The sequence below is a fragment of the Macaca mulatta genome, chromosome 3 (genome assembly GCF_049350105.2).
Source record: "Macaca mulatta isolate MMU2019108-1 chromosome 3, T2T-MMU8v2.0, whole genome shotgun sequence".
NCBI classification, from domain to species: domain Eukaryota; kingdom Metazoa; phylum Chordata; class Mammalia; order Primates; family Cercopithecidae; genus Macaca; species Macaca mulatta.
In genome coordinates this window covers 12,026,027-12,045,274 of record NC_133408.1, presented here as the reverse complement: position 1 = coordinate 12,045,274, position 19,248 = coordinate 12,026,027, and the positions used below count along the sequence as shown (strand labels likewise).

Sequence of the window (19,248 nt, the reverse complement as noted above, 5' to 3'; positions counted from 1 at the left end):
ACAACAAAATGGAAAACCTCAGGCTTCAAAAACCTCACGGATTATTCTCAGCTTTTCCACCAACACGCTGGACTCTATTCTCTCTCCTGTCTAATTGGGTCTGATAAACATATTTATGGAGGCAAAGAATGAGCCCATTTGAGTTTCTATCTTTGTCTTCCCACGGGGAGATGCACAAAGATGTTCAGTCCTTTCCTTCTGAAGGCTGGACAGTTCTGTCTAATGCACACACATATTTCTAAGCATTTTGCAGCACAGTGACATTGCTTAATGCAACTCACAGGGGTGTGAAGGGCTGAACAAGACCTTTGAGGAGAGTACATGTGATGAAACAACACAGAGAAAAAGTATAGCAGGGACTAACTTATTTACAGTAAAACAGTTCCTATTTCTTTACCTTCGGTCACTCTAATCATGTTGAAGTGAGGTTCAAAGAGAAAGAAATGGAGCCCGGACCACACCATGAGAACCTGGAAGGCAAAGTGTAGCCCTGAGCTCATCCCCTACAGAGGGGCCAAGGTAGATGACAAGGATAGCTGACCTCCACCAGAAACTGCCACAAGCTCCAAGAAGCTCATATCTGGCTCCAGGCCCTTCATTACCAGAGGTTGATTTAGACCCTAGGAAGAAGACAGGACTTATATAATTTATATAATTAATAATTATGTAATGGGATAGGACTTATATAATTTATATAATTAATAATTATGTAATAATTATTATAATTTATGTTATATATTACATATTATATTTCTATAAGTATATATAATTATATAATTTATATAATTAATTAGAGCAAATATTAATATAAAAATGAGCTTTTAATATATTGAATACATATCAATATATCATTTTGATATTTTATATATTGATATGAATTATAAATTGCATTATATAATTATATATTATACTTAATTATATAATTTATATAATCATATTATTACCATAAAAATTGTGCTTTTAATATATGAATTACATATCAATATAGCATACTGATATAAAAATTAATCCCTCAATTTAATTCCATTCATTTATCAGCCACAAGCATTTACTGAGTACCGGCAAGCCTGGGTTGAGTACCTCCATGCATTTATGGAGGACTCAGTCTTTTCCTGGCACCATTCTTATACTGAGGACACGGAGATGAAAATGCACAGCGCCCCCACCCCCGTGGCTCACAGCCCGTTGCACAGACTGAAGCATAAATAAATCATTACAAGGTGCAGGGAGCCACAACAGAGGTGTAGGCAGAACAAGACACAGCACAAACAAGGGCCTAAAATCTCCACCAAGAAGTGATGGGTGAAGTTCTCAAGTATGACAAAGGGTGTGATATTTGACGAGGGAGGGTACTCTGAGTGAGCAGAGATAATGTGGAAAAAGGTATCTGAGTCAACTGCACAACAATTTACGAAGGGCCCTCCAGGAAGTATGCTATGCAAAGTATGGAACAAATGAAGAAAGACAGTGCCTCCAGGGGACTTTCTAGCTCCTGTTTTTAAAAGGATGTATGTTTTTAACTCCTTGAGATTAGCAGAATATGAAATGTACACCAATTACCCATACTTCCGATTGATTGCCTTTAATCCTCCATTCCTCTTATATGTGATTACAAATCCTGCAAAATATTGATGAAATATCCTAAAACGATAAAGCAGTGATGCCAACAGATAGATAGCCTAATGATATGCAGAAGCAGAAGGTAACATAGAATTAGTGAACACAGAAATGGGAAAATCTCAATCTCACTATTAACTGAAAGTATGCATTTAAAAAAACAGTAACTTTCTGTTTATTGTGTTACCACATATTTTGCACAGTGATCATGTCTAATCCTGGGAAGCATCTAGTGAATTTATATATTTACATGTGGCAATTGTACTATATGTCTTTAGACCCTTGACCTCAAAGGAAAGGAGAAAAGGAAACCTCTAGGCATGGAGATGTTCACATCAGTGCTATTTATGAAATTAATAACAAAAATAGAGAAGCAAATGAAACTTCCAAAATTAATAAGAGTGTGAAATCACTGTACATTTCAGATGAGTCATGGTATTATTCTTATTATTCTTAATATTAACATTTATAACTATTAAAGCTCTTGCCCCATGGAAATACTTTCAACATAATGATTATTTAAAAGGGTTAGAAAATGGCATGTATACTATGGTTTCAACTGTATAAAATATTTATTTACATAGACGAGAATCAGAAGGAAATATCAAAATAATAATATTACATAAACACTTTTTTGTTATCTTGAATACTCAGACTTTCTGCTAATAATTTTTAAGCAGTTCTAATAAGACTAGAATTTGGATCATTTAATAAACCCCATAGTAAGGAAACAGTATACATAGCAGTTCTGCAAAAGTCTTAGACACACACGCAGACCTTCATACTAAGGTGAAAAACATATAAGCATATGAAATTGAGAAAAAAATTTCTCATATGGGTGGGAGTGAAGATTCATTCCAAATTTTGCCTTGAGTAGATCTGCAAGTTGTCACTACGGTGCCTTGTCTTATTTATCAGTCTGAGCACAATGGCAGAACACGGTCATCTAAATTATCCATTTACCTTGTATATGGAATTAAGAGCTCTGTGTTAGGGAGCTCCAAATGTCAAGAGGCAGAGTCATGCCGGGGATTGATTCTGCAGATTAGAACATCTCCACCAAGGCATTTGGCCTGTGAGATGTCTAAGTAGATTAATTGAAGTAGAAATGCATTATTTATTATTTAACACTTAGTGAAAGCAGTCAGCAAGCTAGGTTTAATAATGATTTCTTTTAGACACTCACCGATGCATAAGAATTAGGTAAACACGACCCAATCATTACCTGAGAGGTTTATCAGGTTTCAAAATCAGAACTTTTTTTAAAAAGGAGGCAATCAGCATTGTGATATTCTTCTTGCCTGTTAGAAAAGATAAGCTTTATGATAACTATGAGATCTCTAAGAATTAGGCTTATTTAGACAAGGAATGAGAGAGGACTTTACAATGTTGACAGAGGTCCATTCAGTCAGGGCTATGTTTCTGATCCCTGTAGATAAATCTAGAAGACAGGAACACACTAACTGACCTCGACACTCCTAATGGTGACTACTAATTATTTCAGAATTGGAGGAAGACTTGCCTTCCTGTTACAGCTGCCTGGATTGCTGGAGTCTGATTCACACCTATCCATGTAAGGGAAAGCTGACCTTCTGCCTGGACAGTGTCTTGTCACTCCTGGATGCCTGGCCCCTTGGTGTGTGCTCCCTCTAATTCATAAGTTGCAGCATATTTCTGGAGTCACTTTACCCAGCATAGACTGATCTGAATCTTCTTCTTTTTCAGTGGAGTCAGGCTTTGACTGGAGAATCCCTAACCCGTGGCTTCTTTCTGGCTTTGGAAGATGGGACAGAAGATGTAGATGGTTAACCATCCCCCAAGGATGGAGGATCTCGCTACCCTTCACACCCAAAGATGACCTCATCATTAGCTCATATATGAAGTCTAATACTTCCAGTTGCATAATTTGGGGCAAAATACTTAATCTCTCTAGGGTTCACATTTTTCCTTGTAAATGAAATCTACGATGGAGGGGTTACTGCTGGGATTAAAGACAGAAAACAGGCCAATGGCATTCTCCAGTGGCTTACAGACAAGCAGTGCCTGATGTATTTTGGGTCCTCCATAGCACTCCTTTTTAAAAAATTATGGTAAGAACACTTAACATGAGATCTGCCCACTTAACAGATGTCTAAGTGTGCAATACAGTACTGTTATCTACAGGTACAGTGTTGTACAGCAGATCTATACAACTTGCTCATCTTACCTAAATGCAACTTTATGCCCGTTGAATAGCAACTCATCCATTTCCCCCCACTCCCAACCCCTGGCAACCACCTTTCTACTCTCGCTTCTGTGAGTATGACTGTTTTAGATGCCTCATGCCACATCTGTCCTTCTGTAACTGGCTTATTTCACTAAACACAGTGTCATCCAGGTTCATCCATTCTGCTGCATATTTCATGGTTTCCTTTTTTGTTCAGGCTGAATAATATTCTATTGTATGCATATACCACATTTTCTTTTACCAATCTTTGTGTGTGTGTGCGTGTGTGTGTGTGTGTGTGTGTGTGTGTGTGTGTGAGAGAGAGAGAGAGAGAGAGAGAGAGAGAGAGACAGAGCCTCACTCTGTCACCCAGGCTGGAGTGTAGTGGTACGATCTCGACTCACTGAAACCTCTGCCTCCTGGCTTCAAGCAATTCTCCTGCCTCAGCCTCCCAAGTAGCTGGAACTACAAGTGCACACCACCACATCCAGCTAATTTTTGTATTTTTAGTAGAGATGAGGTTTTACCATGTTGGCCAGGCTAGTCTCGAACTCCTCACCTCAGGTGATTCACCCACCTTGACCTCCTAAAGTTCCGGAATGACAGGCATGAGCCACCACACCTGGCTTCTTTCCACTCTTTCAGCAATGGACATTTAGGTTATTTCTATACCTTGGCTATTGTGAGTACTGATGCAATGAACATAGGAGAGCAAATATCTCGCTGAGGTCTTGATTTCGATGATTTTGGATAAATACCCAGAAGTGGGATTGCTTCCATTGGTAGTTCTATTTTTAATGTTTTTCATTATCCTCCATAGATTTCTCTAACACATGCTTCTAACTTCAAATTTCTTTACTCATAGCACAGATTCCAATACCCACCCACTCTCAATGCTACCCATTTCTGTCTTTTTCTGAGAATTTCTAAGTATTTAATGAATAAGTGTCTCTTTTCTTGGCTAATGGATAGAACTGAAATTGCCTTATAACTACCAGCGGTGACTTTGATGGGAAGGATGACAGCTGATGCTAAAAGATTAACACTGACTTCAGAGTGGTAGCAAAAAGAGGAGGATTATTTCAGAAACCACAATTTATAAACAACAGATTTCCTAACAGGCTAGAACAATAAGAAAGTAAAATTGTGGATTCCTATCCTTTCAGTGTTGGTTTGTTTTGTTTGGTTTTATTATAATTATATAACAAATACTAAACTTTCATTTTATATACAGAAATTTGAATACTAAATTTTATTATAATAGAATCTTTAATACAATCAACAAAAATAGTAGAGTGTAACAAATACACCTATCTCAGAAAACACACTGAGGGCAATGTCAGAAAGAATATTTACTTATAAGTGCAATCAGTGGCTTCAATTATAGCTGAGTTCCAAAGACATAAAATGTAAAATGTAACTATATCATATGTGATGGTTTGCTTCCTGTGAACTTCACTCATTAATACCTTAAAGGCCTTCCCATGATCTTGTTTAATAATATGTTCTTAAAAGGGTCTTATTCTCTGCAACACACATTTTTAATTCTGGATATTTAAAAAAAAAAAACAACATTTTTCTTGGCATTTTTTGCAAATGAATTGGAGTTCATTCAGACATTCAACTCAATAAAAACAAAAACACATATATTTCTGCAGAGCCACAGCTGGAGAGCATGGGCTTGGGAGAGCAGAGCCCCGGGTCTGGTCCCAGTTCTCCTGCCCCGCCCCAGCTTACTGTGTCACCTTGGCTGTCCCAAGACGTGCATTCCTCCTTGGAGATGCAGTTCACAGCCAGAGTGATCACTAAGCTTCCTCCCTGCATTAAAATTCTATTATTCTAAGTCTTTCTCACTTCTCTGGAATTTCCTGTGATACGGATGCTTGCAATTATTACACCTCTGACAATTGATGCCAATAAAAAAGCATCTACAACATTGGACAATGAATTTCTTATGTTTTTATTCCATACAAAATCATGTAGTTAGGTTCAGAAATAAAATATTCATCACACATTTTGTGGTAGGCCGGTCTTGCTTCATGGGGTGAAAACATATGTTGCAAGAGGGAGCAGGTTTGCCTAAGGACCCATATGAATGAATTCAAGAAGAACCTAAACTCCCAACAATGCCTATCTCTCAATCAAGAGCTTGCTCTCATTACCAACCACTGTAAATATCAAAAGTTGATCAATGTAGAAGACTTTCATTACACATCGTTCCCACAAACTGCTGTGACTCACATGCTTAGGACCCCAAACACAGTGTTCTCACTTGCATCCGCTGGGTACACATTGGAGAAGTCTCTAGGACCTGGTGGCAAGTAAGACTTTGGGAAGTCTTTTTCCTGGAAGAAAACGATGGCAGGACGGTGGACTGACTGGAGGCAGACAGAACCACCACAAAAGGCCAGAGAGTACTTGTAGCGTTACAGGCTGATCATTTTTAGTCTGTGTTATTATATTTAAGAAAGCTCTAAATATTTTTCCAAAAGACTGAATGTGCTTAAAAGGAGATACTTTTGTTATCCAATTGCTTGTTCTCTGCTCAAAGGACAAACAAATGAAAACATCAGAAATTCTCCAATAGTGGGAAACAATGCATAAGCAGTCAAACCTCCAGGAAAACTTCCGAAAGTTGAAGTAGGTGTGTGAAAAATCAGCTTCATTAAAGCAATCTATGGGAGCTGCTTGTCTAGTAATAGCTACTGTATTTTGTGGCACACACTTGATTCCTAGGGACTCCTGGAAGTTACACTCAAGAGTGCATTTCATACCAGTCACTCCTCCATATCCAGTATCTTATTTTACAGTCTTGCGGAGGGGGGAGAGGGAGGGACAAATGAAAAGGAGAGCAAGAGGGAGTACATCAATGAGAAAGAATGATGCTGAGATAATTACAGTGAGCAACAAAGAATTCATCATAGGGACAGAGGACCAGACCAACGACCAGCTGCCGTATCTATTGCCTTGTCCTTGTTCTCTTTTAGTAAGACCTGAGTATAGAATAGAGTGACGCAGTAGACCAGGATCTTACATGTCCATTCCTCTTCCTTAGGAGAGTCTTCAGACGATCCTCACGCGGTGTGACCTCTCCTTTAGGACAGGGTTAGCTGTTTGACTGGGGCTGCAGTCCCTGGTCATTTGTCATGAGATTCTGGGTCTTCACAAACAGGCACAGAGAACCTGCTGAGTGTTTTTCCTTAGGCCTCAGTCTACCGATGAAAAGCTTCCTCAGTTAAAAGCCCATTCATCACCATTTGGGCACCCAAAGTAGATCCAAGCTATGCCTAACTCCACCCATTCACTGTGTGATTCCATTCCTGGATACAAAGTACATGGTATCAAGAGCAGTTCTTACAGTGGACCCGATGGTAGGATTGTGTCAAGGCTGGATTATGTCATTGTAGAAGGAATTGAGAGGGTACAAGTTACTGATTAGGAAAGACAGAGTCTTCAAAACTTAATAAGCCATGTTTTCAGTAACAAAAAGAGGAAAAAGGATTGGGTTGGATGTTAGTTTTTTCAAAGTTTAACATAGACTATTTTTTTAAAATGTACTAAGCATCTACAATATAATATAGAAATGGAGATAATGAAATTATAAGTATTCTTTTTTAAAAAATATTTTTTATTTTATTCAAATATTGTTAAAGACAGGATCTCGCTTTGTCACTGAGGCTGGAGTGCAGTGGTATAATCATAGCTCACTACAACCTCGAACTTCTGGGCTCAAGAGATCCTCCTGCCTTGGCCTCCCAAGTAGCTGGGACTGCAGTGCTTGCCACCATGGCCTGTTAACTTTTTTTATTTTTTGTAGAGATACGGTCTCACTATGTTTCCCTGGCTGGTCTTGAACTCCTGGCCTCATGTTCTCCTCCCGCCTCACCTCCCCAAGCACTGGATTACAGGTGTAAACCACCATACCTAGTCTATAAGCATTCTTAAAGAACTTCAAAGACAGGAGCTAACCAAAAAACAGACAGAAATGGGGAAATATTCAGCTGAATGCTTAATTATTTTGAATATGCAAAATTTAGCAAGGTCAACCTCTAACAATTATTATGGAACTGGGAAATTATTTTCCATTTACTTAAGAGACACCTCTATTGATTAAACACATATTACATGATAAGACTTTCCTGGGCATTGTACTTGTATAACTTTATTTAATCCCCAAATCCTCTGAGGTAAATCCTATTATCAAAGGTTGCAAGTTTTAGCAAATAAAAATACAAAATGCCCAGTTAAATTTGAATTTCAGATGAACAATATATATTTGTAATATAACTATGTCCCATGCAATGTTTGAGACACAGCTACGCAAAATATTATTTGCCATTTATATGAAATACACATTTAACTGGGCATCCTATGTTTTACCTAGCAATGATATTATTATTATTTCAGTTAAATGATGATTCATCTTCAGGCTACCATCTTGGTCAAACTCTTCTTAGGCGTTACTTGGTGTTAGCCAAAGGGTACAACAACTGGATGAGGCCAAGTTTCAAAGAAGCTTTGAGACATTTTTAAGGTGGCTTGCAGACTTAAAAAATGTGGCACATAGTATATACCCAGTAATGGGATGGCTGGGTCATATGGTACATCTAGTTCTAGATCCTTGAGGAATCGTCATACTGTTTTCCATAATGGTTGAACTAGTTTACAATCCCACCAACAGTGTAAAAGTGTTCCTATTTCTCCACATCCTCTCCAGCACCTGTTGTTTCCTGACTTTTGAATGATCGCCATTCTAACTGGTGTGAGATGGTATCTCATTGTGGTTTTGATCTGCATTTCTCTGATGGCCAGTGATGATGAGCATTTTTTCATGTGTCTGTTGGCTGTATGAATGTCTTCTTTTGAGAAATGTCTGTTCATATCCTTTGCCCACTTTTTGATGGGGCTGTTTGTTTTTTTCTTGTAAATTTGTTTGAGTTCTTTGTAGGTTCTGGATATTAGCCCTTTGTCAGATGAGCAGATTGCAAAATCATGCTGCTATAAAGACACATGCACACGTATGTTTATTGCGGCACTATTCACAATAGCAAAGACTTGGAATCAACCCAAATGTCCATCAGTGACAGACTGGATTAAGAAAATGTGGCACATATACACCATGGAATACTATGCAGCCATAAAAAAGGATGAGTTTGTGCCCTTTGTAGGGACATAGATGCAGCTGGAAACCATCATTCTCAGCAAACTATCGCAAGAACAGAAAACCAAACACCGCATGTTCTCACTCATAGGTGGGAACTGAACAATGAGATCACTTGGACTCGGGAAGGGGAACATCACACACCGGGGCCTATCATGGGGAGGGGGGAGGGGGGAGGGATTGCATTGGGAGTTATACCTGATGTAAATGACGAGTTGATGGGTGCAGCACACCAACATGGCACAAGTATACATATGTAACAAACCTGCACGTTATGCACACGTACCCTAGAACTTAAAGTATAATAATAAAAAAACAAAAAACAAAAAACAAAAAAAAGCAAAAAAAAAAAAAAATTTGGCACATATACACCATGGAATACTGTGCAGCCATAAAAAAAGGATGAGTTCATGTCCTTTGTAGGGATATGGATGAAGCTAGAAACCATCATCCTCAGCAAACTAACACAGGAACAGAAAACCAAACACCACATATTCTCACTCATAAGTGGGAGCTGAACAATGAGAACACATGGACACAGGGAGGGGAACATTACACACCTGGGCCTGTCGCTGGGTGAGGGGCTAGGGGAGGGATAACATTAGGAGAAATACCTAATGTAGATGACGGGTTGGTGAGTGCAGCAAACCACTACGGCACGTGTATACCTATGTAATAAACCTACACTTTCTGCACATGTATCTCAGAACTTAAAAGTTTTATATATATATATATACACACACACACACACACACATATATATAAAGTTTTATATAAAGTTTTACATATATATAACTTTGTTATATACATTACTTTATTTTATATAATTTATATATAGATATAAATTTTATATATATAAAATCCTTTCCATTGTCTGTCTTCCCAACTCCCAAAGGTAGGCTGAACTGGGGGCTTAGAGAGGGCTTACACCACTTGCCCAAGACCTGTGCTAAGCTACCTCATGTGCCCTTAAAATGAAATATGACATATTATTCTGAGTTTAATACATCTAAAGTCAGGCTACCTCAACAAAACTTCTGGCTTAAAAATTAACCTGGAGCACAAAAACCCAAGGCAGAGCTGAGACCTGGTTTAAAACGGTGATGCCTGAGGAAAGCTAGGAGCAACTAACATTAAACCCTAGGCCCCCAACCCAACTCTCTCAGGCTTCTCAAGAAAGATAATTTTTATTTAACTGGTATTTGTATTGCATTTACTGTACTGGGTGTGGCTCTGTATCTTTTATTCTTCTGATCTTCATAAAACCCTACGACATAGATCCTATTATTATTCCAATGCTACAGAGGAGGAAACTGAGGAATAGAGGGGTTACATGATGTCCCAAGGTCACACGGCTAGTAAATGATGAAGCCGGGTTTCAAACCTGGGCAGGCAGGCTCCAGAATTCATGTTCCGAATCACTAAACAAAGCCAACTCGAATTCCATCTATTGTGAAGTTTTGGAAACAGATCAAGAATTCTCTGCATGTATGAAAAAGCACATGATCTATTCATCATTTCCAAAACTATTTTACAAACATCATCTCCTTTGGATCTTAGAGCAACTGGATAAGGTGTAAATGACAGGTAATATAGTAGTATTATTGCTATTTTGCAGACGAGATTAAGAGAGATAAGATTGTGAGTGGTGATGCATGACGGGTTCAACAATAGCAAATTAGTAAACACGGAGTCTTATCTAAACCAGATTCTCTATCCACTCTACCTCGGATCAATACGGTAAAGCAAAAATAGAACCCAGAAAATGCTAAGAATGATTGTCTTGCTCTGATTTAAAAATCTGGATTTCGCAATGCAGGAATGTCTTTAAGTTTGGGATTACAAGAAATCTGAGGCAGGGCTGGGCTTGGTGAAGCAGGATAGAAGGAAATGAACGCCATCACTCTGAATTATTTGCTCAGTAGTCTTGGGGTAGCGTGGTAACGATGCCAGAATGGGAGGGTTAGGAGTCATTATAAAGGAAATCCCTACTTTGGAAAGTGACACCAAGTGCGGTCATCAACAGAGAGCTAACACCTTTTTTCTGCCAACTGGAGGACTTCTACTACCAAAACTCTGATCTATGCTTAAAGTGCTTATCAGTGTGCCAGGCATGGTGGCTCACACCTGTAATCCCAGCACTTTGGGGGGCTGAGGTGGGCGGATCACCTGAGGTCAGTAGTTCAAGACCAGCCTGGCCAACATGGAGAAACCCTGTCTTTACTAAAAATACAAACAAATTAGCTGGGCGTGATGGCAGGTGCCTGTGATCCCAGCTACTCGGGCGTGATGGCAGGTGCCTGTGATCCCAGCTACTCAGAGGCTGAGGCAGGAGAATCACTGGAACCTGGGAGGCGGAGGTTGCAGTGAGCTGAGATCATGCCCTCCAGCCTGGGTGATGAAAGCGAAACTCTGCCTAAAAAATAAATAAATAAATAAATAATAAAAAAAAGTGCTTATCAGTGAAAAAGGTGAAAAGGTGATTATAGTTGAATGAACACAAAAGCTGAAATCTGGGTACCTCACTTCCCAAAAGTTAGTTAGTTTCCTAGGTACAAAGTTTTATTTCTGAGAAATCACTATGGCCTGGTATTAAGGAACAAGATGATGATGGATTTAGATCTAGAGCAAAAATGAGAAAGCTATTAAATAGAAAAAGACACTAGTGTTTATAATGTATATTTTAGAGAAAAAGCTGTAATGTATGACTTTTCCAATGGAAAGCAGGAATCAGCTGTGAAAATAGCTACTGTTGTTGAACTCAAAGTGAGTCACTGTCTGCAGAACTCTTCCGAAACAGAAGAATGTGGACCGCCAGCGCCCAGTCGCGGCTGTGATCTCGGAGGTGTCGGAGCAGGCAACATGCCTGCTAATGAGACCTCAGAAGTGTCTGATCATCTCTTCTAATTGCTCTAAATAATTGGAGAGCCGCATGGCCTGGCCTCTCCTTCCTGAAGACGGTCAGTTCAAATATGCAAATATAAAATTATTTGAATACTGCTCTAATTGGCGTCCAAGCTACCCATTATTTGCTGGAGAACAAAACAATATGACTAAAACCACTGACTATCAAATCCTTCATTTTAAGCTTCACTGAGCTCCCCAAATTACCACAGGCAGTCCTGACAGGGACCACTTTACAAGGGAGTTGATGACCCCTAATTAAGACACAAGGCGCTTCTAGTTATGTTAATATTTGAAATTGAAATTGGTTTGACCTTCGCAATTCCATATAATACCACCAAGTGAAACTCAAATCCAGGCACCTTAAGTTGACAAAATGTCCAATAGCCCATTAAATACATTGCAAATTCAAGTTCCAACCACCCCCCGTATTCCCCCAGTTGATTGCATTACAGAATGACAAATCTAAAATATCATGCCTGATCACATGGTTTTCTGTAGAAACTTTATCCAACAAAGGATATTGGACAGGCATTACAAATTCTTCTTCCTACCAGGATTTGGGATCCACCATGCACACATTTGGCCACTCTGAGCTGGAGTGAGTGGTCTCTCTCAGTCTCTCTCGGAGAGACAGGACTAGCTGGGTTTCCTAGGCCGACTAAGAATCACTAAGCCTAGCTGGGAAGGTGACCGCTTCCACCCTTAAACACAGGGCTTGCAACTTAGCTCACACACGACCAATCAGATAGTAAGGAGAGCTCACTAAAATGCTAATTAGGCAACAACAGGAGGTAAAGAAATAGCCAATCATCTGTTGCCTGAGAGCACAGCGGGAGGGACAAGGATCAGGATTTAAACTCAGGCATTTGAGCTGGCAACCGGCAACCCCCTCTGGGTCCCCTCCCTTTGTATGGGAGCTCTCTGTTTTCACTCTATTTCACTCTATTAAATCTTGCAACTGCACTCTTCTGGTCCATGTTTTGTGACCGCTGGAGCTGAGCTTTCGCTCACCATCCACCACTGCTGTTTGCCACCACTGCAGACCCGCTGCTGACTTCCATCCCTCCGGATCCGGCAGGGTGTCCACTGTACTCCTGATCCAGCAAGGTGCCCACTGCCACTCCTGATCGGGCTTACCATTGTTTTTGCATGGCTAAGTGCCCGGGTTCCTCCTAATCGAGCTGAACACTAGTCACTGGGTTCCATGGTTCCCTTCCGTGACCCACGGCTTCTAACAGACTTATAACACTTACCGCATGGCCCAAGATTCCATTCCTTGGAATCTGTGAGGCCAAGGACCCCAGGTCAGAGAACACGAGGCTTGCCACCATCTTGGAAGTGGCCCGCCACCATTTTGGAAGCGGCCTGCCACCATCTTGGGAGCTCTGGGAGCAAGGACCCCCCGGTAACATCTCCACTTGTCTTCTCAGCAATCTCTTCTTTTTTAACGAAAGTCTCATCTTCTCTCCTCTCCCTATTCCAGTCTTCATCTTTCATTGTGTTCCAAGGTACCTTTCCCCTTCACTGACAGCCCTGCTCACAACTTGGAAATTTGGGTTTTTTTTTTAACCTTTCTAAAACTATTTCTGCATCTACCTCAGTAATATCCAATCCCATTCTACCATAATTTTCTAGATGAAGTTACAAAACCCTTTTAATTTGTGTTAATTTCATCTCTTCTTCCTATATCCCATTTCCTCATCCTCAGAAACAAAAGTGAAACTCTCAACTTCTCCCAACTGCACTCAAATTTACTCTCTCCACCCTTCCTATCCCAGCTGTATTTCTTGAAAGAGTAGTTGACACCTCCTGCCTTGACTTCCTCATCACACAAGAGTTCCTTGATGTTTTATAATCTGTTCTCCAGCCCTACACTAGAGATAAGTTTTTGGTAGAAATTAAATGTTAAGGAACTCTTGCTTTGGAGTCAGATCCCAAGCACTGGACCCCCGTTCTCTCAAGGGCTAATGCCTAGCTACACAATTTGTTTTTTCTTTTTTGGAAATAGGATTCTAATCAATTTCAGTGTCTCACAGAGTTATTGTAATTAGTAAGTGACACAGGTGCTTGATACCACACTGGTCCAATTTTAAGTGGTCAGAAGTGCTGGATTTTGTGTGTTTTCCATTGTTATTATGCTGTGAGGCCAAATCCCATGATATTCCTCAATTTTCATCTTCTTTAACTTCTCAGCACCATTTATTTCGAGATTGTTTAAAGTATTTAAATGTTCTCCTTACCCATGACAATTACTCATCTAATTCTGCCCTTATCTCTGATGATTTTTCTCCTGTCTTCAGTGGATCCGATTCCTCCCCCATCAAACTATACACTGTCTTTAGGAGTGTAATCAGCTGATCCTCACCTCCTCCTACACTATTTTCCCTTGTGATCTCCTCATGACCAGAGCTCCTATTATCCCTGTCTTATTTATGGGTAACTCCCAAATGTGGAAGGACAGGCTCAGCCTCTCCCACAAACTATCTGCTAACCAAACCCTGATATGCCATCATCTCACATCAGCAAGTTAAAACTAACAAATAAAAACCAAACATCTTTGCCCTCCCTCCTCCATAAGGCCTATTCCACTCTCCCTTAGTTCTGCAAAAGTCATTGGTAATTCCCAGGCCCCAGGCTGTGAAACTGAGAGCCATCTCTAACTCTTCTTCTCATTTGCTCCCAAACTCAGAGCATTATCTTTATCTCTTAGAGAGATACAGAGAATTATTATGCTGAATCCAAGCAGATGGTTGGAATAAGAAGAAAGGAAATCTTGGAAGAAAGTGTTGTTTTGGACGTTGTAATGGCTGCAAAAGAATTAAGGAAAACAAAAGTTTCCTTTAACACCTACCACATTTCAAATACTATGTTAGGTGTTTCTTTCCCGATATAATAATGAAAAAGTCATTATTTCAAAAAGAAAGGGAAGTGTGCAAAAATGAATTTCTGATGATAAACTGGGAATGTCTTTGATGAGGGAAATCAAGGAGCAATGTCTACAAGGATGAGATGTCCAAGGGTCATCCAGTGGGCTGGGGCTTCTCAAAAACAAGGACAGCAGAAGGGGAGAGGAACCCATAACCAGTAATATTATCTTGTAATGAGATTATTGACAAAGTCTAGAAACATAAACCTTTAAAAAAATCCCCAAGGCCAAGAAGGAAGAGGTGGATTTTAGTGTTTAACTGCACTGAGAAATAGGTCAATGTACGTCACAGACAATGGAAAGGAACTGAAACTACCTGAATTCCTATTTGGAATCATCTTTTCTGTTGACAGTCCTCTTCGACCTAAAAGGATTTAGTGCTATGATAAAGCTGAGGCCTGAGCGAGGTGAGAGTTGACATTGATTATTTAATTAGCATGTGTCATGGACACCTCATTTAATCTTCACAGCCACTCTCTGAATTAGAAAGTTAAGTTTCCAGATAAAGACTGAGACCCCATAGGCTGGGCGCGGTGGCTCATAGTTGTAATCCCAGCATTTTGGGAGGTCAAGGCAGGTAGATCACAAGGTCAGGAGTTCAAGACCAGACTGGCCAACACAGTGAAACTCCATCTCTACTAAAAATACAAAAATTAGCTGGGTGTGGCGGCAGGCACCTGTAATCCCAGCTACTCAAAAGGCTGAGGCAAGAGAATCGTGTGAACCCAGGAGGCGGAGGTTGCAGTGAGCAGAGATCGTGCCACTGCACTCCAGCCTGGGTGACAGAGCTAGACTCTGCCCCCCAAAAATAAAAAAAAATAGAAATTGAGACTGCATAGATGCTCACGGCACTCAGGTATTTAATGGCTGAGCCAAGATGTTTACACTGTTGACTCAAAAAGCCAATGAGTTAACAACTACATGATGTAACTCCTCACGTCTGTTATCTCTATAAAACTAACTTGGGGACTGGGACACTTTACAGGGGCGATCACTGAATCATTGGCCATCTCTGAGGAGATATGGAGGACAGGAAATTTTCAAAAAGAAGAATAAGGTTATCTTAGTTTTCAAAAAGAAGAAGGTCAATTCTGCAAAATAATAATTTCTAACATGACTCAATAATCAATTGTTATGTAGATGGTTTGTGAGGACTTAAACAGGACATGGTTAATACTAGGAGCAACACAGATTCTTAAAAACAGACTAAGTCAGACTTACTGCATTTCCATTTTTTTCTGCTGTACGCTTACAAACGAGGGAGGGAGTCAGCAGACTGATGCATAAGCACAGAGTTTCACATTGGTGATGAACTTCAGGGCTGGTTGGATGATGTTTAAGTTCACATATAATATCTTCACCAAGATGTCACTTGGCCTTGTCGAATCTCTAGTGTATGGAACCTACTGCCTCACTGCTTTGCATAATAACACATTTCATTTGTGAAGAGTTGAGACTATTTTGCATAGTCTGGATGAGTTAGCAAGTATTTTCCTATATTAAGTTGAAATCTAGTGAAGGTTTCCACCACTTGGTTTTGCTTTGAACATTTGGAGGAAATTCAGCATAGATCTGACTTTCTTGCCCCATGGAGAGTGGTTCATACATGAACACAAATACTAGGCCCCTTTCTCTCACCTCCTCCATTTCTTTAATCAATCTTCCTTGGAGAGTTCAGTTTCCAATTTGCTACACAGCGTGAGACCACGTAGGGAGATTTTTGATATTTTTAAAGATCTTCAACTACGAAATCATTCCATCAATCAGACAAAACTACAGAAACATTATATCCACCATCCAACTTTATCAGTTTATAACATTCTATCATATTTGCTTCAAATCTCTCTCTATATTCAATGTATAATCATTGCAGACGCATTAGACCCCCCCATTTATCCTTCTCAGATGCCATTTACTTCCCTCCTCCCCACTATGGGTTGAATCGTATCCCCCCCCACAAAATTCACATACAGAAGTCCTACTCCCCAGTAACTCGAAATGTGACCTTCTTTGGCAATAGGGTCATTGCAGATATAGTGAGTTAAGATGAGGTTATAATCAAGTACGAATAGGGATTTCTGGCCTCCAGAACTCTAAGATGATAAATTTCTGTTGTTTAAACCTTCCAGTTTATGGAACTTTGTAAAGGTAACTCTAGCACACTAATTCACTCCCCAGAGGTAATCACTATCATGGATTAAGTATTTATCACTCATAGAGATATGTAGTAATATATTAGTTTGTTCTCATACTGCATAAAGACATACTGAGACTGGGTAATTTATAAAGGAAAGAGGTTTAATTGACTCACAGATCCGCACAGCTAGGGTGGCCTCTTAAAATCATGGAAGAAGGCAAAGCAGGCACCTTCTCCATAAAGCAGCAGGAAGGAGTGAGTGTGAGAACAAGGGAAGCCACACTCTAAAACCCTCAGTTCTTCTGAGAATTCACTCACTGTAATGAGAACAGCATGGAGGAACCACCTCCACGATCCAGTCAACTCCATTTGGTTCCTTCCTTGACATGGGGGGACTATAATTTGAGATGAGATTTGGGTGGGTCACAAACCATATCAAGTAATATGTCTATAAATATGTGAAAGTATTGTTTTCTAGTTTATACATTTTATACAAATGTTGTGGAATTATAAATATCCTTCAACAACTTACATTTTCTTGGTGTTTGAGACTTACCCATTTTGATACAGATACAGTGCACTTTAAATGGGCACAGAAATGCCAAAAGTTAGGATGGCCAGAGCCTCAGGGAAGTTCCCATGGAAGGCTTTTCTTAAAACTCCAGTGTTCCATGAAATTACCAGCAATTGCTGTTCTCATTCATATAAGTTCCATACTGTGTTCTAAGAATAAACCATGATTTATTTGTCAACAGCATAAATACAGGTCGAATTCTGGACTCTCTTATTTTGTTCCATTTGTCTATTTATCTGTCTTATCCCCAAGTCACTCTTTCTTGATTACTACTCTACAGACAGCCTTAAAATATGGTGGTGTATAGCCTCCTCAATCTTTTTCTAAATGGTTGAGTACTCTCGATCCTTTTCATTCCCATATAAATTTTTAAATTCCCTGGAAAATTATATAAAAGAAGCCTAGGAGATTTTAGTGGGGATTGCATTAAATCTATAAATCACTTTGGGTTGAATAGAAATCTTAACAATATTGAGTTGTAAATCTCTGAACATAATATATCTCTTCATTTTACTTAGATCTTCCTTAATTTCCCTCACCAGTGTTTTGAATATCCAGTATAGAGATCATTCATATAATTTTTTATGCTATTGTAAAATGGTACAGTTTAAATTTTCTTGTCCAATTTATGTTGCTACTATATAGAAATACAATGTTATATATATATATATGTTATAGTTATGCTATATAGTTATGCTTGAAGATATCAGTACCATCCCCTTAGGATCCTTAAGCATAACTATATTTTCAACCTTAAAACTATATATATATGGTTTTATATATACACACATATCTGATTTGTTTATAAATGACATGTATGGTTTTATATATATATGGGTAATGTATGTATAAAATATATATACATATACATATAAAAACATTGTATTTCTATATGGTAGCAATAAAAAAGGAAAGTAAAATATATATACATATATATAAATACAAATGTATACATATGGACTTTGTATCCTGCAACCTTGTTAAATTCACTTTTTTTTTTTTGAGATGGAGTCTCGCTCTGTCACCCAGGCTGGAGTGCAGTGGTGCAATCTCGGCTCACTGCAAGCTCCGCCTCCCGGGTTCATGCCATTCTCCTGCCTCAGCCTCCCGAGTAGCTAGGACTACAGGCGCCCACCACCACGCCCGGATAATTTTTTGTATTTTTAGTAGAGACAGGGTTAAATTCACTTTTTGGTTTTAGTAATCGATCCATGATTCCTTAACATTTTCTAATATACAGTCTGTATGTAAATACAGATAACCTAATGTTTTCTTTTCTAGCTTTAAGGAATAGGCTAGAAACTCTAGTACAATGTTGATTGAAAATTATGAGAATGGATATTATTTCCTTATTTTCAACCTTAAAGGAAAAACATCCATTTTTTCCCCATTAAGTATAATGTGAATTATAGATTTTTGTGCATGCCCTTTAGTCATCTGAGAAAATATCCTTCTATTTCTGTTTTTTCCTTACTTACTGAGATGAAAATGTGATTTCTGTCCCTTATTTTCTAAATTGCATTGATTGATTTTGAATGTTTAGCCAGCATTATATTTTTTGGAAAAACACACACATACACACACACAAATGGCATGATACGTATCATTCTTTTCTATATATTGTGGATTCAATTTGTTAATATTTTTTACAGAAGTTTTTCATCTATATTCATGAATTTTTTTTTTGAAATGTCTTTATCAGGGTTGTCCTGGCCTCTTG

General features: G+C 39.0%; 1 long non-coding RNA gene across 1 annotated transcript in view; it reads right to left on the bottom strand.

The window, feature by feature from the left end:
* Positions 1-350: 350 nt before the first annotated feature.
* LOC106997256 (uncharacterized) overlaps positions 351-19,248 on the bottom strand; it is a 211,529-nt gene continuing 192,631 nt past the window's right edge. The window contains exon 3 of the long non-coding RNA XR_001443392.3: positions 351-620. This is a non-coding gene — a long non-coding RNA (uncharacterized LOC106997256). The remainder of the gene's footprint in view (positions 621-19,248) is intronic.